This window comes from Neomonachus schauinslandi, chromosome 9 (assembly GCF_002201575.2).
Source record: "Neomonachus schauinslandi chromosome 9, ASM220157v2, whole genome shotgun sequence".
Classification (NCBI taxonomy): domain Eukaryota; kingdom Metazoa; phylum Chordata; class Mammalia; order Carnivora; family Phocidae; genus Neomonachus; species Neomonachus schauinslandi.
The window spans coordinates 92690204-92717224 of NC_058411.1; the positions used below are offsets into that span (position 1 = coordinate 92690204).

At 40.3% G+C, this 27021-nt stretch overlaps 1 pseudogene; it reads right to left on the reverse strand.

Moving 5' to 3' along the window:
• Nucleotides 1-2886: 2886 nt before the first annotated feature.
• Nucleotides 2887-3055, reverse strand: LOC123325730 (annotated as a pseudogene).
• Nucleotides 3056-27021: the final 23966 nt, after the last annotated feature.

The following is a 27021-nucleotide window of genomic DNA, read 5'->3' on the forward strand; positions in this document are numbered from 1 at the left end:
CACATGCTGATTATAATCTTTAATTGTTTCACCACATTTATCTGGGTTGATGACAGATAAGGAAACTGAGGCACAGCTGGAGTTGTTTTTTTAATGATCTCCTGCACAAGGTAAAACTAGATTAAATATCAAAATGGCTAGTGTTAGGCCACCAAACAGACACTTTTAATTACTTCTGTGTTATATTTCCTAAAAAAGCTGTGATTGTTTGAATTATGTAAATATCTGCTCAGCCTTTTATAGAATTATCTAATTTTTCAATACATGTCATCTTTTTATATGCAAATATACAGGTTTAATTATTCCTACCTCCTATTGTCTACCTCAGAGAGGGAAGGTGGTATGTGGTAGAGGAAAGAACTAGAAGATGAGAGATATGTGTTCTAGTCTGAGATCCACCACTAACTTTGAAAACTTGAGTAAATCACTTGCTTTCTCTAGCCTCAGTTTCCTCAGGGCACTTGAAGTAGGTAATGTGTTAAACACAAGTAATAGTTAAAAATTTATTGTTTTGCTTTGTCTTTGTAGTCTGTTCTGGGACCAGGAACAGACTTATTAGTCAGGGGCAAGTGTTAAAGTGGAAACCAGGAAAAACCACAGAGCAGTATTTCTGTAAGTATGGTGGATGGACTATCTTTTAAACAATACAAATCCCTGGGACTTATCATTTCGAGGCAGAATTTTCTAGAAGGGGATGGGGGGGGCGGTCTGTAATTCTAACAAGTGCTTCAGGTGATTCCAGTGCTCACTGAAATTTAAGAACCACTTCCACAAGATAAACATATGAGATGAACATTCTGTTCCCCTGGACATAATCTTTTAAAAAATATATTCAAAAATTAGTCTTTCTTATAGAAAACATGGGCATAATCCCCAGCTTTTAAAGGGTGGTGGTGGTTTGGGGGTGCCTCATGAGGCCAGGTTGGCCAGGGTGACCAGGGACTCAGGGCCCTCTAGACTTCTCAGAAGGGTTCCTGGAAGATTCTGATAAAAAAAAAAATCAAGAGGGTAGAGCTTGCTTAGAAGGTGGTGGGCCTGAGACCTGCCTCTGGGACATGGTCTTTGAAGAGGCAGTATAGTTTCTTAATATAGAATTAACATGGAGAGTTAGGACAGGGACCAGCATCAAGTGGGAGGCTGAGGGTGACAGACCCTAGGTCATGGTCATGGAAAACAGAGGGAAGAGCAATGCCAGTGGCATTTCAGCTTTTCCCCACAATTAGAACTGATATTTCATTCCCTATAAGTAAGTCTTGAGGGTTTTAGGGACCCTGTAGCCAGCCAACCAAGATGAGATCCTGCCTGTAGCCTCCGTGGCTGGAGCATTTAAAGTTAAGCACAAGAAATCTTGTGTCTACTGATTTTTAAAAAAATTTTTTTATTGTTATGTTAATCACCATACATTACATCATTAGATTTTGATGTAGTGTTCCATGAGTCATTGTTTGTGCATAACACCCACTGCTCCATGCAGAACGTGCCCTCTTTAATACCCATCACCAGGCTAACCCATCCTCCCACCGCCCTCCCCTCTAGGACCCTCAGTTTGTTTATCAGAGTCCATCGTCTCTCATGGTTCGTCTCCCCCTCCGATTTCCCCCCCTTCATTCTTCCCCTCCTGCTATCTTCTTCTTCTTCTTCTTTTTTTCCTTAACATATATTGCATTATTTGTTTCAGAGGTACAGATCTGTGATTCAACAGTCTTACACAATTCACAGTGCTCACCATAGCACATACCCTCCCCAGTGTCTATCACCCAGCCACCCCATCCCTCCCACCCCACCCCCCACTCCAGCAACCCTCAGTTTGTTTCCTGCGATTAAGAATTCCTCATATCAGTGAGGTCATATGATACATGTCTTTCTCTGTTTGACTTATTTCGCTCAGCATAACACCCTCCAGTTCCATCCATGTCATTGCAAATGGCAAGATCTCATTCCTTTTGATGGCTACATAATATTCCATTGTATATATATATATATATACCACATCTTCTTTATCCATTCATCTATAGATGGACATCTTGGCTCTTTCCACAGTTTGGCTATTGTGGACATTGCTGCTATAAATATCAGGGTGCACATACCCCTTTGGATCCCTACATTTGTATTTTTGGGGTAAATACCCAGTAGTGCAATTGCTGGGTCGTAGGGTAGCTCTATTTTTAACTTTTTGAGGAACCTCCATACTGTTTTCCAGAGTGGCTGCACCAGCTTGCATTCCCACCAACAGTGTAGGAGGGTTCCCCTTTCTCCGCATCCCCGCCAACATCTGTCGTTTCCTGACCTGTTAATTGTAGCCATTCTGACTGGTGTGAGGTGATATCTCACTGAGGTTTTGATTTGAATTTCCCTGATTCCGAGCGATGTTGAGCACTTTTTCATGTGTCTGTTGGCCATTTGGATGTCCTCTTTGGAAAAATGTCTGTTCATGTCTTCTGCCCATTTCTTGATTGGATTCTTTGTTCTTTGGGTGTTGAGTTTGATGAGTTCTTTATAGATTTTGGATACTAGCCCTTTATCTGATATGTCATTTGCAAATATCTTCTCCCATTCTGTCGGTTGTCTTTTGGTTTTGTTGACTGTTTCTTTTGCTGTGCAAAAGCTTTTTATCTTGATGAAGTCCCAATAGTTCACTTTTGCCCTTGCTTCCTTTGCCTTTGGTGATGTTTCTAGGAAGAAGTTGCTACGGCTGAGGTCAAAGAGGTTGCTGCCTGTGTTCTCCTTTAGGATTTTGATGGACTCCTGTCTCACAATTAGATCTTTCAACCATTTTGAGTCTATTTTTGTGTGTGGTGTAAGGAAATGGTCCAGTTTCATTCTTCTGCATGTGGCTATCCAATTTTCCCAACACCATTTGTTGAAGAGACTGTCTTTTTTCCATTGGACATTCTTTCCTGCTTTGTCAAAGATGAGTTGACCAGAGAGTTGAGGGTCCATTTCTGGGCTCTCTATTCTGTTCCATTGATCTATGTGTCTGGGAAAATTTTTCAATTAGCAATAATCGCGCCTCAGATAAACCTCATTGGCTACGATACTGCCACTGTGGAAAGCTTATTGATCTATGTGTCTGTTTTTGTGCCAGTACCATAGTGTCTTGATGATGACAGCTTTGTAATAGAGCTGGAAGTCCGGAATTGTGATGCCGCCAGCTTTGCTTTTCTTTTTCAACATTCCTTTGGCTATTCGGGGCCTTTTCTGGTTCCATACAAATTTTAGGATTATTTGTTCCATTTCTTTGAAAAAAGTGGATGGTATTTTGATGGGGATTGCATTGAATGTGTAGATTGCTCTAGGTAGCATTGACATCCTCACAATATTTGTTCTTCCAATCCATGAGCATGGAACGTTTTTCCATTTCTTTGTGTCTTCCTCAATTTCTTTCATGAGTATTTTATAGTTCTCTGAGTACAGATCCTTTGTCTCTTTGGTTAGATTTATTCATAGGTATCTTATGGTTTTGGGTGCAATTGTAAATGGGATCGACTCCTTAATTTCTCTTTCTTCTGTCTTGTTGTTGGTGTATAGGAATGCCACTGCTTTCTGTGCATTGATTTTATATCCTGCCACTTTACTGAATTCCTGTATGAGTTCTAGCAGTTTTGGGGTGGAGTCTTTGGGGTTTTCCACATAAAGTATCCTATCATCTGCAAAGAGTGAGAGTTTGACGTCTTCTTTGCCAATTTAGATGCCTTTGATTTCTTTTTGTTGTCTGATTGCTGTGGCTAGGACTTCTAATACTATGTTGAATAGCAGTGGTGATAGTGGACATCCCTGCCGCGTTCCTGACCTTAGGGGGAGAGCTCTCAGTTTTTCCCCATTGAGAATGATATTTGCTGTGGGTTTTTCATAGATGGCTTTTATGATATTGAGGTATGTACCCTCGATCCCTATACTCTGAAGAGTTTTGATCAAGAAAGGATGCTGTACTTTGTCAAAAGCTTTTTCTGCATCTATTGAGAGGATCATATGATTCTTGTTCTTTCTTTTGTTAATGTATTGTATCACATTGATTGATTTGCGGATGTTGAACCAACCTTGCAGCCCAGGGATAAATCCCACTTGGTCGTGGTGAATAATCCTTTTAATGTACTGTTGGATCCTATTGGCTAGTATTTTGGTGAGAATTTTTGCATCCATGTTCATCAGGGATATTGGTCTGTAATTCTCCTTTTTGATGGGGTCTTTGTTTGGTTTTGGGATCAAGGTAATGCTGGCCTCATAAAATGAGTTTGGAAGTTTTCCTTCCATTTCTATTTTTTGGAACAGTTTCAGAAGAATGAGTATTAATTCTTCTTGAAATGTTTGGTAGAATTCCCCTGGGAAGCCATCTGACCCTGGGCTTTTGTTTATTGGGATATTTTTGTTGACTGCTTCAATTTCCTTAGTGGTTATAGGTCTGTTCAGGTTTTCTATTTCTTCCTGGTTCAGTTTTGGTAGTTGATACATCTCTAGGAATGCATCCATTTCTTCCAGGTTATCTAATTTGCTGGCATAGAGTTGCTCATAATATGTTCTTATAATTGTTTGTATTTCTTTGGTGTTGGTTGTGATCTCTCCTCTTTCATTCATGATTTTGTTGATTTGGGTTATTTCTCTTTTCCTTTTGATAAGTCTGGCCAGTGGTTTATCAATCTTGTTAATTCTTTCAAAGAACCAGCTCCTAGTTTCGTTGATCTGTTCTACTGTTCTTTTGGTTTCTATTTCATTGATTTCTGCTCTGATCTTTATTCTCTTCTCCTGCTTGGTTTAGGCTTTATTTGCTGTTCTTTCTCCAGCTCCTTTAGGTGTAGGGTTAGGTTGTGTGTTTGAGACCTTTCTTGTTTCTTGAGAAAGGCTTGTATTGCTATATACTTTCCTCTTAGGACTGCCTTTGCTGCATCCCAAAGATTTTGAACAGTTGTGTTTTCATTTTCATTGGTTTCCATGAATTTTTTTAACTCTTCTTTAATTTCCTGGTTGACCCATTCATTCTTCAGTAGGATGCTCTTTAGCCTCCATGTATTTGAGTTCTTTCCGACTTTCCTCTTGTGATTGAGTTCTAGTTTCAAAGCACTGTGGTCTGAAAATAGGGAATGATCCCAATCTTTTGGTACTGGTTGAGACCTGATTTATGACCTAGGATGTGATCTGTTCTGGAGAATGTTCCATGGGCACTAAAGAAGAATGTGTATTCCACTGCTTTGGGATGGAATGTTCTGAATATGTCTGTGAAGTCCATTTGGTCCAGTGTGTCATTTAAAGTCTTTATTTCCTTGTTGATCTTTTGCTTAGATGATCTGTCCATTTCATTGAGGTCGGTGTTAAAGTCCCCCACTATTATTGTATTGTTGTCAGAGTGTTTCTTTGCTTTTGTTATTAATTGCCTTATATAATTGGCTGCTCCCCTGTTAGGGGCATAGATATTTACAATTGTTAGATCTTCTTGTTGGATAGACCCTTTAAGTAGGATATAGTGTCCTTCCTCATCTCTTATTACAGTCTTTGGTTTAAAAACTATTTTGTCTGATATAAGAATTGCCACCCCAGCTTTCTTTTGGTGTCCATTAGCATGGAAATGGTTTTCCACCCCCTCACTTTCAATCTGGGGGTGTCTTTGGGTCTAAAATGAGTCTTGTGCAGACAGCATACCGATGGTCTTGTTTTTTAATCCAATCTGATAGCCTGTGTCTTTTGATTGGGACATTTAGCCCATTTACATTCAGGATAACTATTGAAAGATATGAATTTAGTGCCATTGTATTGCCTGTAAGGTGACTGTTACTGTATATTGTCTGTGTTCCTTTCTGGTCTGTGTTGCTTTTAGGCTCTCTCTTTGCTTAGAGGACCCCTTTCAAGATTTCTTGTAGGGCTGGTTTCATGTTTGCAAATTCCTTTAGTTTTTGTTTGTCCTGGAAGCTTTTTATCTCTCCTTCTATTTTCAATGACAGTCTAGCTTGGCTGCATATTTTTCTCATTTAGTGCTCTGAATATATCCTGCCAGTCCTTTCTGGCCTGCCAGTTCTCTGTGGATAGGTCTGTTGCCAGTCTAATGTTTCTACCATTGTAGGTTACATATCTCTTCTCCCGAGCTGCTTTCAGGATTTTCTCTTTGTCTCTGAGACTCATAAGTTTTACTATTAGATGTCGGGGTGTTGACCTATTTTTATTGATTTTGAGAGGGGTTCTCTCTGTTTCCTGGATTTTGATGCCTGTTTTCTTCCCCAAATTAGGGAGTTCTCTGCTATAATTTGCTCCAATATACCTTCTGCCCCTCTCTGTCTTTCTTCTTCTTCTGGGATCCCAATTATTCTAATGTTGTTTCATCTTATGGTATTGCTTATCCCTCGAATTCTGCCCTCGTGATCCAGTAGTTGTTTATCTCTCTTTTTCTCAGCTTCTTTATTTTCCATCATTTGGTCTTCTATATCACTGATTTTCACTTCTGCCTCATTTATCCTAGCAGTTAGCACCCCCATTTTTGATTGCACCTCATTAATAGCCTTTTTGATTTCGACTTGGTTAGATGTTAGTTCTTTTATTTCTCCAGAAAGGGTTTCTCTAATAACTTCAATGCTTTTTTCAAGCCCAGCTAGTATCTTTAAAGTGATGATTCTGAACTCTAGATCCGACATCATACTAATGTCCATATTGAGTAGGTTCCTGGCAGTCAGTACTATCTCTTGTTCTTTTTGTTGAGGTGATTTTTTCTGTCTTGTCATTTTGTCCAGAGGAGAATAGATGAATGAGAGAACAAAATGCTAACAAGGTAAAAACGTCCCCAGAAAATATACTCTAAACACATCAGAAAAGACCTGAAGCCGGGGGAAAAAGAAAGGGAAAGAAAGAAAAAAGAAAAAGAAAAAGAAAAGGATAAAAACAAACACAGAACAAAACAAAAATAACCAGAATATGATGAAATATGATCAAGCTGGTGCATAGATCAGTGCCACACACTAGATTTTGGGTGTATTTTGGGCTGTTAGAAGAAAGTGCCTCCCAAAATTTTAAAGAAAGAAAAACTTATATATGTACAAAAATAAGGGTTGATATGATGAAGGGATGGAATATGACTGTAAAGATGAAAAGTATAAAAAATTTTATAAAAGGAATTGATAAGAAGTTGTTTGAAAAAAGAAAGAAGAGGATTTAAAAAAAAAAAAGGGAGAGAATGTGATCAGGCAGGAGAGTAGAACAAAACCATACACTAGAGATTTAGGGTATATTTTGATCTGTTAGAAGAAACTATCTCAAAATTTTAAAGAGAGAACAACTTATATATATATATATGCCAAAAATAAGGGTAACTACTCTGAAGGGATAGAATATGACTCTAAAAATGAAAAATAAAAATGTTTTTTAAAAAAGGGATTGATAAGATGTTGGTTGAAAAAGGGAAAAAGAAAAATTAAAAAAAAAAGTCAGTTAAAAAAAAATTAACTTTGAAAGACTAAAGAATCATGGTAAAAACCCATGGATTTTATGTGCAGTATTCCCCTAGCGCTGGAGTTCTGCCCTTCTCATTGATTGGTAAACCTGGTCTTGGCTGGCTATTCTCGCTGATCTTCTTGGGGAGGGGCCTGTTGCTGTGGTTCCCAAATGTCTTTGCTGGAAGTGGACTTGCCCTGCCCTTGCCAGTCCAGGCTAAGTAATCTGCTCAGGTTTGCTATCAGGAGCTTTTGTTCACTGCAAGCTTTCTGTACAGCTTTGGAGGTTGAGAGTGAAAATGGCAGCCTCCCAATCTCCGCCCCGGAGGAGCTGAGAACTTGGGGCCCCGCTCCTCAGTGTGCCCCCAGAGAAAAGCAGTCAATCACTTCCATCTCCCCACTCTCGGCCGCACTCCGTGCTCACCCGGCCTGTGACCGAGTGTTTCTATCTCTGGCACCCGACTCCATGTGGAGTCTCCAAACCCAGGAGATCCCTGCTGTGCACTCCCATGCCGTTCCTCCTGTGGGAGGAAGGGGAGTCTCTCCAGATCTGCCGCTTGTTGGGTCCCTGCTGGAGGAGCAGTGGCCCGACTGTGCCGCGGATCATGGTTTATGGCAACCCCGAGGTGAGAGCCTGCGCCTTGGCTCTGTCTCTGCAGCCAGCTTCCCTGCTCTGATACCTGGGAGCTCTGCTGTACTCAGGCACCCCCCGTCTTTCTGTGACCCCGAGGGTCCTGAGACCACACTGTCCCACGAGGGTTCCACCCCCCGCTTAGCCACTGGAGCGACGTCCCTCAACGGAGCAGACTTCTAAAAGTTCCGATTTTGTGCTCCCCGGCTCTATCACTTGCCAGAAACCACCGCCGGAGGCCCCTCCCCCGCTGTCTATCCTCCTGAATATTGCCTCGGATTCACTTCTCTGCACGTCCTACCTTCCAGGAAGTGGTCGCTTTTCTGTTCAGAGAGTTGTTGCTATTCTTTTCTTCGATCTCCTGTTGAGTTTGTAGGTATTCAGAATGGTTTGATCCCTATCCAGCTGAATTCCTGAGACCAGACGAAATCCAGGTCTCCTACTCCTGCACCATCTTGCTCCGCCCCTCTTGTGTTTATATGCAGTTTGGTCTCTCCTCTTTCTACCTTTATATTTATAGAATTGCCCCTAAGTACTGTTTTAGACTTACCCAACTAATTATTTTTGTGTCTTTTACAGTGTGAGAGCTATTCTTTAGGTAGTGTAAATCAATAATCTCTGAACTAGGTAGTCCTCAAATTAAAAACAAAAGGTCACTATAGGAGTGTCGAAATTGGGACAGCTTCATAGTTGGCCTCCTGCTAGAAACTGTCCTTACGTATCAACCTTTAGCCCCTTAAGCTGTGAGTCTATAAGAAGGGACTGCACAGTAGCGATTGAGAGTCTAGGTTTGGAACCAGACACCTTGGGGTTCACGATCTTGCCCCAAACTAATGAGCTGCAGAATCCTGAATAGTTTCTCCACCTGTGAAATGGAGCTAAAGATGGGATCAAACTTGTAGAGTTGTTATGAAGATTAGAAGAAGAATATATGTGAAGTGCTTAGAATGCCACCTGTCACAACACTATTATGGTTAACCCTCCTTTGCTCTTAGTAAAAAGATAACTGCCTGTGATATAGGACTTGAAGGGACCTCAAGCTTCAGTCTTACCGAGTAACAATGGGTCCTGGACTTAATACTATTGATACTCTAGGTTAAGACAGTGGTGATCCTAGAGTTGTAGAATATGATTCAGGAAGAGTACATGTGAAGCCATTACACTGTGATACACTTTGATTTCATTAGATGAGATAGCGAAGCCCAGAGGGAATTGCCCTCAGCACAAGTGTGAGCAACTCCGGAAAGTTCTGCAGGACATACAAGGTGAGGACCTTTGTGGGCAGCCCAGGGGTGAATAAAGCAGGAGGTGAGGAGGGGAGCATGCTTTCTATTTTGCCTCCTCCTGCCAGCCTTGCCTATGAGAGAAATCAAAGAACAATGACAGAGGTATTCTGACACTTAACCGGAATCCAGATGGGTTTGTGTCCCCGTTGAATACTCATAGTTTTCCCTTCTTGGTTAAGGAAACATATGTCCGTCTGTCTTGATTAGTAGTTTTGTAAACCACTAGTCTGAAGTCCTCTATTGATCTCCAGATAGTGCAGCCAGGCTTCCAGCTGCCCTGACAGTTGTCTCCACTCAGAGTCCAGGAGCCGGGTGAGCAGTGCTGGCTTGGTGTTCACTGGGAAGGCCTCTTGCTAGCACAGGCACCGTCCAATCCTGTGCAATGTGGAATGAAAAAATGGCTCCCAAACAAGATCTTACAATTGTGAAAGGAGTGAATTGAGGGAAGAACAGCAGCCATCTTATCCAAGGGTAAATAAATTTAGGGTTTATTTGAACCACTTAGCCCATCTCTTGTCTACATGATCTTCTGTCAAATTGGAAGAAATCGCTGCTTATTAATTCCAATAATGAACAGAATCCTGACTTCAAATCAGAGAATCCACAGGACCTCTTTTCCTTTATTTATTGTCTTTATTCTGTTGTTTCAGACAACATATTCTTGCCTATTTGAAGATCCGTATCTATAACCTGTATATTCATATACCTAAAATTATTCCTTGGTATATTTAGTTTACCTTACATGCAGCATTTAAGTGGAATTCATTTCACTGACATACTATAATGCCCACCTAATATTCTTATTATTGATTTTAGTATTTCAAAAGTATTATTCATGGTGACACCTACTGGGAAGCAAATTTCAGTTATATCAATAGATATTATTATAATATAGAACACATTAATATTTGATGGTGACATAAGTATGACACAAAGGCAATAAACTCATTAATAAACACCCACATGTCATTAATAAAACATTCCAAGATGACAACTATGAATTTTCAGCTCTTATTCCTCAAGCTCACTGTTTATTTACCAAGTATATTTTGCATGTTTACCATTGTTCAGAAAAGTTATTTTCGATTAATGAAGCTGACCCTCCTTTAAAGTAACATAGAACTTGAAAATAATTATAATGATAATATTGGTATGAAATCCATGAATTTTCTAAGAAAAAGAGAGAGAGGTTTATCAAAACATAATGATGCTTTCCTCTCTTTTTCTTTTCTTTTCTCTCTCTCTCTCTTTTTTTTTTGTGTGTGTGTTGCTTGGCAACCAACATTGATCTGTCCAAAAAAAAAAAAAATCACATGACTTAAGAATTGCTAGTGGCAATATTACTCTGTCATTTTTCTTTCTCACACCAAGCTGATGAAGATACTACTAACTGGAACAGCTATTAATTGTTTCTTCTTTCTTTGAAGTTTAATTTTCCATGTATTTATCATACATTAAAGAATGGTCCTGCTAAAGACTGGCCTAGAGGAGATAGCTTGAGAAAGATAGCTGAGTGGGAAACGCTTCTTTGAGATGAAAGAGAGCAGTAAAATATTCAATTTTTTATTCATGATTCATCAGGTCAGTTTTGCCTTCCCAAAATACCAATCATGGCAAAACCTAGTCAGGTGGTCTCCATTTACCCTCGCTTGTATTTTGAAAACATACCCAAGAAAACCTGCTAATTGCCTCCATGAGGCTGAGGGAGGTGTGTGTGTTCTTAGGCATTTATTAGAACCATCTTCCTGATCATTGTGAGCTACTTTGGATCTTCCCATCAGTCTGGTATGTCCCCCTCCCAGCCATTCAGTTTCCTGCTTGATGTTACCCTCTCTTAAATGGGGTACTCTGTTCTCTGATGAAATCTTTGATTTGCAGGCTTTTTTTCCCCCCTGAAAGCCACTGCTGACAAAGCATCCAATATTTTGGGGGCATCCTTCCATTGCTGTCAGAATATTTTGTCAGAATTAAACAAAACTCAAGACAAGGACAGTGGGAATTTCACTGAACTCCATAAATTATTTTTATAAAGTATTTTTCCTTAAGAGAATCAGCTTGGAAGAGACTGTGCTTTGCCTGCAGGTAGGGGGCAAGTAGCAACACCGACCTGCCAATCATATGGTCAAAACTGTGTCACAAGTAAATAGAAGATATTTTCCTTTCTAAATCCTCTGTCTTTTATCTACGGTTACTTGTTTATTTTGAAAGGCCTTGAAACATATTCTCCATGTGAAGTATATCCGGTTTCACATTGTCTCTGTATTACATTCTCATGTCTATGAGAATTGATGCTGTTTTCTCATATTGCTTTTGTGGCTTTCCTCACCCCACCCTGTGTAAGAGTCTAACAAGGCAGAAGCTTCAGAGAATGTTTACTGGCTAATACCTGACCCCTTTCTCTCACATTACAGCTCCAAGTGACCATTTTCAAGGCAAAAGGTCATCCCCATCCCCATCCCTTTGGAACCAATGTGCATCAACCTTCTAACCTCTGCCTTAGAGAGATGATGGCTGTTTGGGCTGCAATCCCTTCATTACAGATGGTCCATATTTTATATTTAGTGTGGGAGGTCAAATTTAGGAAAGCAATTTCTCTTAAAGCTTAGAGTTCCAATAATCCAACATCTTCTATAGGCTTATGGGTGAGTGGGCAGTAATGGGTTTATGGGAAGCACCCGCTGGTCTGTCTTTTCCAGGGAGGGGATTATTCCTGTCAATCTAAATTTTTAGAATTGGTGGGCTCCCATTGTTTATTATTCAGCAAGCTTTTATTAGATTGTCTCTAAGCACAATGCAGCAAGTGGGGCATCCTTCTGAGCAGGCTAGCAGGCTGGATCAATATCTCTAGGCATTTAAAATCTTGGATAAAATAATGCTACATTTTCATCTCAGCTCCAGAAGAAAGTCCTGCATGTAGTTCAGTTGCAGAGAGAACATACAGAAAGATGCATAAAGGCATTAGCACAGACAGTAATTGTCTCACAATGATAGAATCGAGGGGTAATGTGGTAGATTTTTTAGGTGAAGGGACGTTTAAGGTATTTTATTCTTTTGTGACAGTTTAGCCTAAATCTACAAAGAAACATAGTATGACTGGGCTACACAGATGGATTTATTGTGCTAACTTCAAGTAAAATATCAGAGAAAGATGGCATTAATTTTAAAATTAAATTATAAATGAATTTTTATCTGTTACTACATATATGTATGGAGTGAAACAGAGACTAGATTAATTCACTTCTGTGTAACAGATGAATTAAATCAAGCACAGTGACTTGGGACCTAAGAGAAGCCACATGACCCCAGAACCTTTAGTTGTGCAAGCCCCAGAAGACCAAACTATCCTATGGAAATATGGGTAGGGGCGATGGGTCACAACCTCCATGTCTAGATCAAGTGTTCTTATCCTTAATGAACTCTAGAAACGAAGCAGAGTAAACACTCTAGTCTTTTGTGTTGAGATATCAGGCTTAAAAAAATTCCTTATTCTGACTTTCCAATTTGCCTGGTTAGAAACCAGACTGGGAGTGGAATAGACTCTAGTAAGGAAAGTTTTCTGAGACTTAAGTGATATTGAGATAAATGTGGCCCCCTCACCTGCCTGCCCATTCCCTCCACTGGGCAAAAATACATGTGGGGACACACACATGTGTCATGGCAAAATTGAATCAGGACATGAGGTTGTTTGCTTGAAGACATTTTACTAAAAAAAAAAATAGGTAATGATAGTGATAGTAGCTGCTAGTATTATTTTTATCATTGTTGAATATTTGCTATGTCTTGGATATTCCCACAATATTTTCTCAAAAGTTCCCTTGAGACAAAACATTATTATTATCTAGTTACCTTACAATCAAGAAGCTGAAGGGCAGGAAGGAAGTGAATGTTTATTGACTATCTCTCATGTGTCAGGTAATATGATTGGAGTTTATTTTTTAATTTTATGGTTAAAACTCTTTTAGGTGCATATTAACTTCAATTATACAGGTGAGGAATCTGAGGCTCAGGAAGATTAACTAAGTTGCTCAAGGTCACTGAACTCATATGTGGTGGAGTTGGGTTGAAAGTAACCAGGTCTGCTTTGTTTTCACTTTATCTTTCCTGTGAGAAAGAGCAAATACCATCCATGCTGAGGTCTTTTTTTTTTTTTTAAGATTTATTTATTTATTTGAGGGAGAGAGAGAGAGCATGTATGCACATGCAAGTGGGGGGAGGGGCAGAGGGAGAGGAAGAGAAGCAGACTCCCCACTGAGCCTGGAGCCAGCCTCAGTCTCACAACCCTGAGATCAAGACCTGAGCTGAAATCAAGAGTCAGACGCTCAACCAACTAAGCCAGCCAGGCGACCCCACATTTAGGTCTTTTGTCCTTCAGAGGTGTTTTTCTTATCACTACCTCATATGCACTCAGCTCTCAAGGTATTTGACCTTGAAAGTACTGGACAGACAGAGATCTGAGGATCCATGAGTTGAAGGTATGTCATTACTCTGGCTCATAGAGGGCTACAATGTCTGGAATTCTCCAAAGAAGATTTAGTGGAACAAAGATGTTGGTATTGGGAGAGAGGAATGAGCATAACTCAAGAGAGTGGTTTAATCCCAAAGACTCGTAAACTAACTCACTCTTTAAAGTTTGTGCTATTAACTCATGTGTGTACCTAAAGCTCTTATTCAACAAATTCACTTTGTTTTTTAGAATGTTTGAGAGTTGGTATCGAAGTCCTGACTGTAATCCTTTAATGGGGTTCAGGCCGCTGCAAAAATATACCTAGGATTTGAAAATGAGACTCCACTTGAGGACACAAAAGAGGTAGATCTGACATCGCTGTGGACACTTGATTCCTTACTTACCCTGCTTGAAAAGCCTGAGGAATCATCACTACACAGCCCCGGTGGGTCCCTTTGTGCCTCACTTCTTCACATGCAAAATTGGATGATGACATGGCTGTCCTATGACCTCGTTGATTAAAGAACAGCCTGCAAACAAAGCAGTGAGGAAATGCCCAGGTGTCTGAAGGGAAATATTGTCCTCTGTGTTCAAATGCTCTTTAGAATGTTCAGGAAAAAAGACAGAGTTAGTGAAAGCAGGTGGTAAAATGCTGAAGCCAAAGCACTTGAGCAACTATTGAACATGAACCTGTATCAGGTACTAATGCTTACCTGTCAGGACAGAGAGGGGAAAAAAACCCAAACGGAGTGAGTGCAAGTGGTGAATCTGACCCCAGAAACATGGTACTTTGTTTCTGCAATTTTTCTCCTCTCTGCTGTTTGCAAGAAAGAATGCAGAAGACACAAAGTGAAAACTGGTGATTAAATTCCAGATTGCTTTTCTTGGAAAGAGCATGAAAGAAGCTTCTCTCTGATTCCAATGTGCTTGAAGGAGTCTATGAAAATAGCAAAAGACAGCAACTCAGAGGGAGGCGAACAGTTAATTAGCCAATTAGCACCATCCCCTCTCATTAGGTCTAAGTAGGTAGTCAAAGAAGGAATTGGAATCTAGCCTCTTGGAAGGCTTTGGTTGGTAAAATGTTTACATGAACACAGAGGCAGCCAAGGAATGAGAGCCTCTGAGAGCAGCACTTATTAAATCTAGAGAGTCATAGCAATGAGGAGGTGCCCCCCAGTGGCTATGGCATGGACCCTGGGGCCTGGCTCTGCCACTTACCTGGCTGAGTTATTTAAATTCTCTGTCTCAGTTTCCTCAGTCATAATTCCCACCTTGTCAGGTTTGAGGAGTAAATGAAAAAAATGCATTTAGCATAGCTCCTGCAACATATTAAAAACTCCCTGTAGGATAGTCATAATAATTATTATTACTTACTCTAAGAAAAGATTTGGGGAGCAAGTTAGGTTAAACTTGATGAACAAAAGTTGATAGTTGTCAGACAATTGTTGAAGTATGTACGAGTTTGTTTCTTTTTAAGGTATTGAACAGTTTCTTCTGTAAATGTTTGTAATGAGAAATTCATTATATTTTATGCTATTATTTATAGGAAAAAGACATTAAAAGGATATCAGCACCACTCACTTTTGCTTTCTCCATCGCTGATATTTAGTAGTTTAGTAGGAAAGACCTGGGCAGTCAGATTATAAAGCAACATTTCCCAAAATGTATGTTCAAAACACAAGACCCTAGAGAAATCCTTCTGAGATTCACAGTGCATGCTATCTATAAAGCTCCTAAGCAAATTAATTTGTTTAATTTTGTTAAACTCAGTGGTTTCCAGACTTATTTGACCATAGGATCTGCATTCTACACATTACCCATTATCTGAAACTCTATAGGAGAAGTTGATCTTCCTGGGGGAAGTGTGCTAGCATTGTGGGCATAGAACCCAGGAGGAAATGCTGATCGTATATAGATCTGGAACTAAAAACGCCAACTTTAAATTGCTATGAAAATCTTTGCTAATAGCCCTGATGGAATGCTGTGTCAGTTTTTTGTATTGAGCAGAAACAAGCACTATCAGGGCATCATTTAGTTAGTACATATTTATTAAATGTTCACACCTGATGAACATTTCTAGGTGCACAGAGTTGAAATTTGGCAGTGCCATAGAGCTACTTGCTAACTATTGGTGACTCATTTGCTGAGAGTGAATTATCCTTCAGGAAGAAGTGAAAGGCAATGAAGAGTGGACTAGTGTGAGGGGAAAACACAGCCCGCTGTATTTTCCCTCTGCCTGGACATAAGATGTGCTTTTGAAAAACAAGGAATCTGATTATTTTGTCATTGAAAAAGACTAAAAAAGCCTTAGTTTTCCTTTGGGGGAATCAGATCTTTTTTTTTTTTTTCTGTATGAGAAAATGTTTTTAAAATGTGATTTATTTCTAAACTAGCCTACAAAAGTCTATTTCAGTTATATTTTTTCTAAACTGTCAAGACCCCTCCATCTTAACCCTGGTAGGAGAAATGACAAATTTTTACCATTTATCCAGTTGACAAATATTTTATGACTTCTAACGTACTGGGATGCAAGGATGAAAAATATCTAGTTTTTACCCTCAAGCTGCTTACCTTAAGGTGATAAACACATAAACATTAGTAGACAAAGAAGTGGAAGTAAACTACACTGGAAGCAGTTCTGGTTGGGATGATTAAGACTTGTGGAGTAGCATTTAAGCTTAGCCTCACGGAATGGATAGGAATTTAACAGGCAGAGAAAGAGGTGTGGGCACTTAAGACAGAATGCTTTGAAATCACCTCTTAAAAACAAGCCTGACAAATGAACTTATTTCTCATGCTCCATTGTTTCCTCATGCCAAGATTTGCAGAGATGAGATAATTTCTGAGAATCTGACACAGCAGCTCTCTCCCTTACTAGGGTGTGCATAGTAGAACTGCAGTTAACAAGTCTTTGTGGTCCCAGAGAGAAATTGATATTTGCTGATTGCACTGTGCTGAAGTAAAATTACAAGAGTGCATTAAAATCTTTTGTAAGGAAGGTTGAAGGCATTACAAAAATGCGTGGGCATCTTGGGCATTAATATTTGATTCAATGTCTTTTAGTTGCATATGGCATATTTTGATGGAAGAGGCGTGTTTAGATATAAATACAAATTGGAGAACCACCAGGGCCAGTGCTAGCTGTCAGTAAGACTCCCGGCTGGCGGGATACACTCGATCTCACCTCAGACACAGACTTTTTGAGGCCATATCCTGAAGTAAAAAGAATCAAGGGAAGCTTTTTTGTCTATTCTATTGTTCATGAAAGGAGGAACTGACAGCTTCTTGCAACCAACAACCATTACACACCCACTAAGGATGGCTAGAGCACCTACTAAGTCAAAGCATGATGCTCAGACCTTGACATGAGTGGCAAAAAGATAAACAGAGTTTCTATTCTTAAGGAGTTTCAGAATCTAGTGGAGGGACACACGTTAGTTGCCGGTGCACATGAAAACAGCAAAATAAGTGCTTGGGGAGGGAGGAGGGAAGGATGAGATCCTGCAAGTGCCTGTCATATGGCAAACTTTATTGCATTTCATTGAAAGTGTTTTTCTCTATTTCCACTCTTAGACTACCCATTTGGGGCTTTGTGGGTCATCACAGATGCATTTGCTTTTTCTCTGTATCACTTGTCATGCTCAACCCTGCTAGAGCAGCTTTCTTTGCTGGTGTGGAAGAGGATTTCCTCGCTGGCTTTCGGTCAGCCAGGGTTCAATTGCCATCCACAGAGCCCACTCAAGTTAGATTAAGCAGAGAAGGATTTGTTACAGGGTATTAGACAGCTTACAGATTTTGGGCACAGTCAGAGAACCAAGCTTGGTTGCCACATAGCAGAAATGAGTAGCCAGGTGGAATGCTCAATCACTTCACAGGACTGTTCCACAGCAGTCCAACAGAAAGGACACTGCTGCAACCACCTGCCACTCAACATTCGTGAAGCCACCACCTGGAATAGCAGAACTCCGCTATGGCTGCTGCAGATGAACTCAACAGCTTCATAACTGTGCTTTCCAGAAGAGGCTTGTGGCCTCACAGAATTTACCTTGCTTTTCCGAGTCTCGCAGGGTGACTGTTTGGTTGAAGGTAGTCACATGCAAAAGATACTTGAAATGGAAGTTTTTGGATTCTCCTTGGGAAAAACATAATCCATAATGTGGAAAATTACCAAAATGGTGAAACAGGTTAACAAAATCATTGGCAGCCACAAATGAGAGAGGTCTATTGCATCATCCCTCAGACTCTTTGCCCTTTGAAAGTTTTTTTTTTTTTTTTTAAAGATTTTATTTATTTATTTGAGAGAGAATGAGAGACAGAGAGCATGAGAGGGAGGAGGGTCAGAGGGAGAAGCAGACTCCCTGCCGAGCAGGGAGCCCGATGCGGGACTCGATCCCGGGACTCCAGGATCATGACCTGAGCCGAAGGCAGCTGCTTAACCAACTGAGCCACCCAGGCGCCCGCCCTTTGAAAGTTTGATCAAGGTTTTAGAATTTAATGACATTCACAGGTTGGCTTGGTAGAGAATAACATTTCAACATCTTACCAGGAATAGCAGTACAGCCTGGACTTTCTTGGAATGTGTCAAAGAGAAGCAAAGATGGCCAGGAGCTGAGCTTTACTCAGCTTTACTTCTGACTGTCCCTTGTGCTCCTGAATTCAGAGGCCCTATGCCAGAAATTATAACCTTGACTGACTTATAATTGTTTCTACTTCTTCTCTGAAGACATGTAATAGAGTACCCTCTATAGTGTTTGGAGGACTAACTGGAGGCCAAAATGAAACCTTTTGGAATTGCAACTCTATATAGTTGTTCTAATCAGAATTTGGTATAAAGGAGCACAAATCCTTTCTACCTGGCCCAAACATAATGGGAATTTGATTATAATGATATCGAGAGCCTTAATTGAATGCCCAGGTCTTCAAGAGAGTAAGACAGGGGCAGCAGAAGTCTATGGATTTACCACCAATGATATAAGTTCACTGCATTTTTAAATTTTCTGTTCTGCCACTAATTGTTTCCAGGATAAGAATCTAATTGGTCCAGATGGCCTCTTTGTTCCAAGCCACAGGTTGCTAACCAGCCACGGGCAGTCTCCTCTTTAGGTCAGGGGTTCACCCTTGGTCTAACCAACTATGGTTGGGAAGGAGGCTGCATGATCTACTGCCCACTTAGCAGAGGCTGTGGGTGGCATCAGATTCTCTGAGAAGGAACATAGTCAGGCCAGTCCATCAAAGCCCGTCTGTTGTAAAGCAAAACTCTCCAAGGCTCTTGAATTGGTACTTGCATATAGCTGGCGGGATGGTAGGGAAGGGCAACTAAAGGTCTGTTTGCATGAGGACCTGAATGATCATTAGAGAGGGAGCTTATCTCAAGAGAGAACCAAGCACGTGGCAACTAATCAAGTAGTGGCTGTTGGTGGGGCAAACTGTGTGGTGACTGTTACTCAGTCTCTCAGCCTGGATTATTTCAGATCAGGGCCCTATTGGAGAAGAAGACAGAGGTGAAATTTGAAAGGCCTGTTTGAAACTCAAACACCCATGTTTTGAATTCTCTCCAAGAGAATATCTCCCTTGGAGAATTCTCTCCAAGGGAGATATATATTCTCTCCCCTTACCTTCAGAACATGGTCACTCTTTGGTCCTCATGGGTATCAGCTATTGCCAGCAGAAGAAGCCTGATTAGGATAATAGGTCAACTGATTGCACCTATTCTTAGGAGAATCCCTGGAATTCCAGTCAGATTTAGGAGGTCCTTGCCAGGAAGTCGGGTCCTCATGATGCACTGGGAGCAAGGGCAAGTGACATATGGGCATTATCATTAATGTGGTCCCATTTGTATCTGTAGGCTAACAGGCTAGCGGTATATGAAGAGATATCTAGTGACAATTTAGTTAAATTAGATTATAATTATTTATACAATTTAAATCACTTTGGTTCAAATGAGGTTACTTTATTTTATAATTTCTACCTGTTTGCCATCAGATAACATACCTGAATTGACTGAGTTTGTATATTCTTAAATATTTTAGGAGGACCTCAATTTTATTAAAGCTTAGGAATGACATTCTCATAAAAACTACATACAGGCTGCTAATTAATGAACTTGCTAAAGCCACGGATAGAAAGTTTAGATTTCTTTGTTAGTATTCATCTGTACTTACTTAAACTCCTTAAGGGATTCACTGATAGCTGTCCATAGTCATTGTCCAGCACTGCTAAATACCATTCACATGAGCTCTCTGATCATGTCCTCCCTCCTTACCCTCAGTTAAGAGTAAGGCACTAAATTCCATGCTCTTTATCCATAGCACTGAATATTAAAATAATGATTGGGAAACAAAGCTAAGTAAACATACAGATGACAAACAGTTAATTCAGGTGAGCAAGGCCTCTGTACTTCCAGCCTTCTGCCAACAATTGTAGGCTAGCTCTTTGCAGTGAATATTTTTAGTGGGATTGGTGATTTGCAATAGGTGAATCTATCAGAATCTGATTTATATTTTCTCTTTTAAAATCTTCTATGTATGTAAATTTGTTAATCCAAGTCTTTTGGGAGTTAAGGATTTTGCCATAAAATTTTCATCTTTGAAATTAGGATGAAGTCTAGAGGAAGGTAGACAAATGCATTTCATACTTGGACTTAAGATCTAAATTTCTACTAACAACCTCTCCTTTTTAAAAATTTTCTCTTTTCATGTTTTGTTTTATCTGTCTACATCTATTTCTTTGCCTCTTTCTTTCCCTACCTGCTCCCCTACCTGCTGTTGCCTTTTTTCCCTCCCTCTCTCCCTCCTTTTTTTTCTTTCCTTCTTTCTGTTTTCTTACCTGGCAGTTCTTCTGGGGAGTAAAGGTCATGGTGGAGGGAGGATGGTCTCTTAAATCAGTGACTCTCAAATGGAGGCAATTTTGCCTCTCTGGGGACATTTGGCAATGTTTGGAGACCTTTTTGGTTATCACAACTCAGAGAGGGGCTTCAGGTGCTTCAGACACCCCTCCCCCCAATAGAGGACACTGGGTAGGGGCCAGGGATACTGTTAAACATCCTACAATGCACAGGACACCCCTCTTCCCCCTGCCAATGAAAATGGTCCAGTCCCAAAAATCAATAGTACTGAGGCTGAGAAACCCTCATTTCCATGAAGATGAATCTGTATTCATGAAGAACACAGAGGTTAGAAGGAATGGAGAGGGAGGCCTTGTAGGGTCCTGCTCCTTTCTTTCTATCTGCAATTGCTGGCTGGTTCTTTAACTCTTCATCTACTACAATGAATATAAAGTTTGTATATATAGACCCACCTCTTCTAGCAGCAGTGATTATAGTTTCAAACAAGCTAGAAAAACCCATTAAAGCTGTGTTATATGGGAAACATGAAAGACAAAACTTTCTCTTGATTATTTTTTCAAAATGTTTATGTGGCAGAGAATGTGCTAGGGAAAATAGATGTAAATAAATATGATTATGGTGAAAATTTTCATCTAGGCATTTTATGGAAATTACATATTCTTTGGATTACTAAGACAATTGTGACAGATAGGCTTAAAGGATTAAAGATCAAATTAATAAAGAGAACAAGGAAGTCTATAAATATCTGGTCTTATTGTAATTGAGATGGTTAACCATAAAGCAATGAAAGAAAACCCATGGAAAATATTTGGTTCGCAAGTGGCAAAAATAGTTAAAACTTACATTGGTATAAGCAGGGAAGTTAAGATGATGAATACTTGTAGTACCAGTTCTAATAACTCTATTTAGTTGTGAACCAAATATCTAGATGCCACTGCACATGGGATGTGGATATCAGTGGCCCAATTTATCTAGGTCGCTTGACCATAAGCGGACAGAGGAAGAAGGGAAATTGGCATCAAAAATTTATTTCCTTTCCAGATTACAAAACAGAAGAACTACTAGCCAGGTTGTAACCTAACTAAATTGGTCAGTAAAACCAATCATGGTTTTATAGAGTCTACACTATAACTGGGAAAGATAAACTACAACTCAGCAGAAAATTTACCAACATGCCAGAGTTAAATAAGGAAAAAAGAAGTTGTGTGATACATACTGGTGACAGCTAACCTTAATAAAATTGGACATAACAGTTGAGATGCCCAGGACACTGGGTTGGGTATTACCAGGGGCCACTGGGCAGTTTCTGCACAGGGTTTGGAGCGGGGAATTGCTGCAGAACTGGGCCCTATACCCCTCTGGCCCTTGGCCTTTTCTGGGCCCTAACAGCATTACCCAGAAACTGGAAACCTGGAGTCCTGCTGATTCAATCCAAGTCCAAGGTCTTGGGCATGATAGATATGCTGACTCTCTATTACTAATTTTCCCCTCAATCTTTTGCCACCATATTTCCCTAGGGCGTCCACTCCCCTGAGCCCTATCTTCACTCAAGATCTTCCTATTCACCTTTTCCACTGTGTCTCTGTACTTCAGACTCTTCTCACAACATTCCTATTTTCTGGTCCCAACTATGGCTGGCTTCTCTTATACAGACATCTCTTGCCTTGCAGCCTTCTAGATGAGTGCACTTCTCCCTCTCCATAGCATCTCTCCCTCCCCACAATGTCTTTGATACCATTCTCTTGATTCACTAAACATTCTGCCTGTTGTGAAGCTCACACCGAGCTTGCTCACACCTTTCCATGCTCTGTTGCTATAACCTCCTCCCACTTTGATCCTCCCCTTGTGAATGACATGCAGTCTTTTATCCTCTCCAACTTCTATCAATACCTGAGTGAATTCTTATATCACATAGGCAATGTGTTTAGCACCCTCTTTCCAATTCCTGATCTCAGTGCCAGGGGCCTTCATCACCACTCCACATCAGTAATTCTCATCTACAGCAACACCTTGCCATCATGCGGACTATGCCATACCTGAAATCTTAAGCCCCATGACCCTTCTCTATGATGGCAATTTCCTATCCTTCCTACTCTCTGTCACTCCAACAGTACCCACTCCTCAAGCTTCTCAGTTTGTCAGAAACTGTGCCTATTTGTGTTAGTACAAATTCATGGTTTCTAGTATCCTTTGGGCTTCAAGATCCTCTACTGCTTATCTTCCTTCTTTTCTGGTCAGTGCTTCCATTTCCCTCAACAGCTTTGTCCCCTCTCCAAGGCCTGTCTCTCTTAGTAGATGGACAACCCCTTTTAGCTACCTTAAATCATGTATGGAACATAATGGTGTTTAAATATAAATAGATAGCCCTGATTTCTACTTACGAGAAGTTTGAGATTAATTGGGAACTCTTTAATTTGTCTCCTCCCTGTCTGCAAACTTATTTATCTCTGTATCCATTTTCTAGACCCAAAGGAGGCATTATCCTCCCTGTTCTGTTCCACCCATCTCATCTGGAACCCTGCTCTTCCTGTATCTTCAGCTTCTTTCTCTCTTCTCCTTCCCTAAGACTAAACTGTGATCAAGTTCTCCCATTCTAGGAAAAACCAGAACAAAATTTTCCTTTATTCTCTGATGCTTATGGATTTTTAGACAATCTCTTTTTTTCCCATCATAGCTCATTCATTTCATCCTTCAATGTCCTGTTTACTAAACCCACTGCAACCTGACTTTGGCCACTGATGCTATTCAGACCAAGGTTGCTGGTGACTTCCACATCACTAGATGCTCTGAGGAATATTCTATCTTTGTGTTATATCAGCTTCTCTGAAATACTTGACATTTGGGAGCCTGCTCCTATTTTTTTTTAAATTTTATTTTATTATGTTAATCACCATACATTACATCATTAGTTTTTGGTGTAGTGTTCCATGATCCATTGTTTGCGTATAACACCCAGTGCTCCATTCAATACGTGCCCTCTTTAATACCCATCACCAGGCTAACTCATTGCCCCACCCCCCTCCCCTCTAGAACCCTGTTTCTCAGAGTCCATAGTCTCTCATGGTTTGTCTCCCCCTCCAATTTCCCCCCCTTCATTTTTCCTTCCTACTATCTCCTTTTTTTTTTTTAAACATATAATGTATTATTTGTTTCAGAGTTACAGGTCTATGATTCATCAGTCTTACATAATTCACAGTGCTCACCATGGCACATACCCTCCCCAATGTCTATCACCCAGCCACCCCATCCCTCCCACCGCCCCACCACTCCAGCAACCCTCAGTTTATTTCCTGAGATTAAGAATTCCTTATATCAGTGAGATCATATGATACATGTCTTTCTCTGATTGATTTATTTCGCTTAGCATAATACCCTCCAGTTCCATCCACGTCGTTGCAAATGGCAAGATTTCGTTTTTTTTTTTTTTTTGATGGCTGCATAATATTCCATTGTGTGTATATATATACATATATATATGTATATCACATCTTCTTTATCCATTCATCTGTTGATGGACATCTTGGCTCTTTCCATAGTTTGAGCTCGCTCCTATTTTTAAGGCTCCCTCACATTCCCTTCTTTTCCACATCGGTGGCATGGTATATGAATACACCAAGTGATTACTCACATCTTTGTCTTGCATATGCCATCCTGTCTTCTTGAGATGTCTTTATGTCCATTCCCCCCTGTCTTCTCTAGCTGGAGAAATCTCACTCATCCTTCAAATTCCAGTTTAGACATCATCCCCTCTTTGCTGCCTTGGCAGATTTAATTTCTCAGCAAGAGCATCTTATTAGTAAGTATGACTTAGCTGAAGACATCTTTCTCCAAATTGGGTTTCCAAAAATAATCTTTCAGTCACAAAGTCTCCTATTTTATTTTTTAATTATTTTTTTTAAGATTTATTTATTTGAGGGGCACCTGGGTGGCTCAGTCGTTAAGTGTCTGCCTTGAGCTCAGGTCATGATCCCAGGGTCCTGGGATCGAGTCCCATATCAGGCTCCCTGCTCGGCAGGAGGCCTGCTTCTCCCTCTCCCACTCTCCCTGCTTGTGTTCCTGCTTTTGCTATTTCTCTCTCTGTCAAATAAATAAATAAAATCTTTAAAAAAAGATTTATTTACTTGAGATAGAGAGAGAGAAAAAGAGAGAGAGCAAGTGGGGAGGAGGAGCAGAGGGAGAGGGAGAGAGAAACTCAAGTGGACTCCATAGCACAGAGTCCAATGTGGGGCTCGATCTCACGACCCTGAGATCACAACCTGCGTGGAAACCAAGGGTCATGCTTAACTAACTGTGCCACCCAGGCACTGCACAAAGTGTCCTATTTTAAAGCAGAAACAGAAAAAGAAAAGAAGAAAACTTGCATCTTCATCTAATAAAACCTCATTACATGTATCTTTCTATTTGCATATGGAGGCAGTGTTGACAGTATTAATAGTCATTCCTCTCTCTATCTTCTTTATCTTTTCCCTCCATTTTAATGCATTTTTAATTAGCATTGACTCTGGCTAATTAGCATTGACTTCTAACATTGAAGCTGGTTTAGCAGAAGTATTTATAATGTTTTGAAACTCAAACTAAATTCTTAATTTTTTTTTAACCTGAGTTATAAGAAGGTCTTTGGTTTTTTCCTTAACAAATACAGTGATTTTTCTAAAAGACATGGTTTTCCTTATAGCAAGCTACATGCCTGTGTTTTGGAGGAGAAGCCTAGGATGTGGGTTTAAGTTGAAATATAAACATGTAATTGTATTAGAAAAAAAAAGAACAATGTGGTCATTTTGAAGGCCAATGGTTAAGTCTCAAGTGTGAATTATTATTCAACACAACTGAATGACATTCCATCAAGCACCTTATATTAGGTTTCAGTTTATAATTTTTCAGGGAAAAGTATTAAGAAATTGGACTATGATGACACCGAAGTCCTGCGTATAATTGGACTAGAAAGATCTCTGCAGGTGCTCTGGGCTGACTGTGTCTTTCTGTTGCTTATATGTTAGTGGCACTGGTGTCACTGATACTTCTGGGCCCCATCGCCATGCAGATTGATGGCAAAAACCGTTCTGGCCAATATGGCTTTTAGATGTCGCCTGTCTAGATATCGTCAGGATTACTGGAAACCTGTCTCTTTTCTTTATTTCATGGATACTTTACCCGTTTGCACTTAAACCTCAGTCTCTAGGGGACAGACATATCTTTTCAGCTTTGGTATTTCACAGGCATGATAGGTTTTGTTTTATGTTTTTATAGTTAGCTATATTTGGTCGTACTCTCTCCTTTCCATATCCTCATGAGTTAGTGAAGTAGGTTTACCCAGAAGGATATCCTAAATATTTTGCACATTATCATGTGTAATAGGTATAAAACACTTTTGAAGCAACTCCTTTTTATATTCTTTGATCAGGTTTCTTCCTCCCTACACTCCACCACTATTATGGTCAGGGTAGGGGTGTATTATTTATTTGTTTGTTTGTTTATTTATTAAAAAGATTTTATTTATTTTTTGACAGAGAGAGAGACAGTGAGAGACGGAACACAAGCAGGGGGAGTGGGAGAGGGAGAAGCAGGCTTCCTGCAGAGCAGGGAGCCCGATGTGGGGCTTGATCCCAGGACCCTGACCTGAGCTGAAGACAGATGCCCAACGACTGAACCACCCAGGGGCCCCAGGGGAGTATAATTTAAATGCTACCTCTGAAGGAGGAGAGCAGGACATGGGGGAGTTCTGTCCCAACAGGAAGAGAGAGGAGGAAGCTCCTGGCTTCAGAAGGATCAAGAGAATGAGTGGGTCAGAGGTAGAGTGGAGGAGTCAGTATATTCTTGAGAGGCCGTCAAGTGAAAGACACCCTGGTGAATGGTGGGAGCATGTCGTGTGAACTGAAGGCTGCTGTCTCCTCTCTGCAATTGGGTCTTTTGATACACCCAAGTGCCATTTTGAAAAAAAGTAGGGGGAAATGTGAAATATTGAGTCTTTAAACCACATGAGATGACATGGTTACCTAAAATACCTATTTAAACCATAATGGTCCTTCTGAGTTCACTAGATTGGGCCAAGTTTAACCACCCTTAACTCTGCTGCCCTGGGTGTTGTGGGCTTGAGAGGAAGATTAGTTCAGATGTGAAAACAAAGAAATTACATTTTTCTTGCACATGAATGTATTTTAAGTACATTTGGGACCCTGTTATACATAGGTGAGAAGCATGCCTTTCTCTCCCTACAGTATTGAGTCAATGGTTGTGAACATAGGTTGTGGGTATGGGTCAGGAAGGCCTTGTCCCAAAATGAGATTGGCTAAGACACCCTGAAAATGGAAAATAGCTGCATGCATGTTAGGTGTGGGGAAAGTGGTAAAAGCAAGGCCCCTGGGTGGTTCTATTTGGACATTGAATCTTGTTGAGGGGACAGTGTGAAAGCT